The sequence below is a fragment of the Acipenser ruthenus genome, chromosome 27, assembly GCF_902713425.1.
Source record: "Acipenser ruthenus chromosome 27, fAciRut3.2 maternal haplotype, whole genome shotgun sequence".
NCBI classification, from domain to species: domain Eukaryota; kingdom Metazoa; phylum Chordata; class Actinopteri; order Acipenseriformes; family Acipenseridae; genus Acipenser; species Acipenser ruthenus.
The window spans coordinates 26,839,426-26,843,441 of record NC_081215.1 but is presented as its reverse complement, the minus strand read 5'-3'; positions in this window follow the sequence as shown (position 1 = coordinate 26,843,441).

Below are 4,016 nucleotides of genomic sequence, written 5' to 3'. Positions count from 1 at the left end.
CTGCCATGATATCAGCACACACACACACACACTGAGCTGAATGGATATCAGCACACACACACACACACACACACTGAGCTGAATGGATATCAGCACACACACACACACACACACTGAGCTGAATGGATATCAGCACACACACACACACACACACACTGAGCTGAATGGATATCAGCACGCACACACACACACACACACACACACTGAGCTGAATGGATATCAGCACGCACACACACACACACACTGAGCTGAATGGATATCAGCACACACACACACACACACACTGAGCTGAATGGATATCAGCACACACACACACACACACACTGAGCTGAATGGATATCAGCACACACACACACACACACACACACACTGAGCTGAATGGATATCAGCACACACACACACTGAGCTGAATGGATATCAGCACGTACACACACACACACACTGAGCTGAATGGATATCAGCACACACACACACACACACACACACACTGAGCTGAATGGATATCAGCACGCACACACACACACACACACACACTGAGCTGAATGGATATCAGCACACACACACACACACACACTGAGCTGAATGGATATCAGCACACACACACACACACACACACTGAGCTGAATGGATATCAGCACGCACACACACACACACACACACACTGAGCTGAATGGATATCAGCACACACACACACACACACACTGAGCTGAATGGATATCAGCACACACACACACACACACACACTGAGCTGAATGGATATCAGCACACACACACACACACACACACACACTGAGCTGAATGGATATCAGCACACACACACACACACACACACACACTGAGCTGAATGGATATCAGCACACACACACACACACACACACACACACTGAGCTGAATGGATATCAGCACACACACACACACACACACACACTGAGCTGAATGGATATCAGCACACACACACACACACACACTGAGCTGAATGGATATCAGCACGCACACACACACACACACTGAGCTGAATGGATATCAGCACACACACACACACACACTGAGCTGAATGGATATCAGCACACACACACACACACACACACACACACACACTGAGCTGAATGGATATCAGCACACACACACACACACACACACACACACTGAGCTGAATGGATATCAGCACACACACACACACACACTGAGCTGAATGGATATCAGCACACACACACACACACACACTGAGCTGAATGGATATCAGCACATACACACACACACACACTGAGCTGAATGGATATCAGCACACACACACACACACACACACACACTGAGCTGAATGGATATCAGCACGCACACACACACACACACTGAGCTGAATGGATATCAGCACACACACACACACACACACTGAGCTGAATGGATATCAGCACACACACACACACACACACTGAGCTGAATGGATATCAGCACACACACACACACACACACTGAGCTGAATGGATATCAGCACACACACACACTGAGCTGAATGGATATCAGCACGTACACACACACACACACTGAGCTGAATGGATATCAGCACACACACACACACACACACACACACTGAGCTGAATGGATATCAGCACGCACACACACACACACACACACTGAGCTGAATGGATATCAGCACACACACACACACACACACACTGAGCTGAATGGATATCAGCACACACACACACACACACACACTGAGCTGAATGGATATCAGCACGCACACACACACACACACACACACTGAGCTGAATGGATATCAGCACACACACACACACACACACTGAGCTGAATGGATATCAGCACACACACACACACACACACACTGAGCTGAATGGATATCAGCACACACACACACACACACACACACACTGAGCTGAATGGATATCAGCACACACACACACACACACACACACACTGAGCTGAATGGATATCAGCACACACACACACACACACACACACACTGAGCTGAATGGATATCAGCACACACACACACACACACACACACTGAGCTGAATGGATATCAGCACACACACACACACACACACTGAGCTGAATGGATATCAGCACGCACACACACACACACACTGAGCTGAATGGATATCAGCACACACACACACACACACTGAGCTGAATGGATATCAGCACACACACACACACACACACACACACACTGAGCTGAATGGATATCAGCACACACACACACACACACACACACACTGAGCTGAATGGATATCAGCACACACACACACACACACTGAGCTGAATGGATATCAGCACACACACACACACACACACTGAGCTGAATGGATATCAGCACACACACACACACACACACACTGAGCTGAATGGATATCAGCACACACACACACACACACACACACACTGAGCTGAATGGATATCAGCACGCACACACACACACACACACACACACACACTGAGCTGAATGGATATCAGCACACACACACACACACACACACTGAGCTGAATGGATATCAGCACACACACACACACACACACTGAGCTGAATGGATATCAGCACACACACACACACACACACACACACACTGAGCTGAATGGATATCAGCACACACACACACACACACACTGAGCTGAATGGATATCAGCACACACACACACACACACACACTGAGCTGAATGGATATCAGCACACACACACACACACACACACACTGAGCTGAATGGATATCAGCACGCACACACACACACACACACACTGAGCTGAATGGATATCAGCACACACACACACACACACACTGAGCTGAATGGATATCAGCACACACACACACACACACACACACTGAGCTGAATGGATATCAGCACACACACACACACACACACTGAGCTGAATGGATATCAGCACACACACACACACACACACTGAGCTGAATGGATATCAGCACACACACACACACACACACTGAGCTGAATGGATATCAGCACACACACACACACACACACTGAGCTGAATGGATATCAGCACACACACACACACACACACACTGAGCTGAATGGATATCAGCACACACACACACACACACACTGAGCTGAATGGATATCAGCACACACACACACACACACACACACTGAGCTGAATGGATATCAGCACACACACACACACACACACACACACACTGAGCTGAATGGATGGAATCAGGATGTTTCTTTATGATAGTCAGCACACCAAGCTTCTAATAAAACACTGATCCCAGCTTCTGCGGTCCGGAATCCCCAATCCCCGCTCGTTATATTGGATACAAATAAAACGAACCTACTGTCTATGAAACAACCTTAAAAAACTCCATGCTTCCCAAGTTCCTGCTCATTTCACGTGGGGTAACGCTAGAAGGGAGTGACGTAACGGCAGACAGGTAGCAAACACCTGCGTGTATTGATTATCCAGACGTCATGAAACTTGGTATTACGATTATTAACATAAATGAGAATATGAGATTCTGGGGATACCTGGTGGTGTCTGTCTGTCTGTCTGTCTGTCTGTACCTCTGTCTATCTGTCACACCTACATTTTACTCATGCTTACTTAAACAACTGACTGAGGCGAAGAAGATAAAACGGAGGTAAAACTTATAATAAATGTAAGAAAAAAATAATGAAAAGAAAATAAGCTGCTTTTGGATCACCTCCTCTTATTGCTGGGAGGCAACCGGTCTCTTGAAAAGGCAGTGTAAGGGCCCATGGTCATCAGCTTCGGACATGGAAGGATTTGCAAACTGACCATCTATCTGCTCTCAGTCTGCCAAGCTGCTGTCAAAGGACTTGCAGCAAACCTTTAGAGAATAGTATTGGGGATTTTAATAGTCATGCAAGGAGACGCAGTCAATGTATACAGAGGTATATTCTACATCTGAAAATACACTGTACTGTACATACAAATAGAATGCACTTCAATTCAGGTTCAGCCATCGGGAAACCCCCGGATTGTAACACGCACAGCCAGCCTATTAGAGAGGACTAGA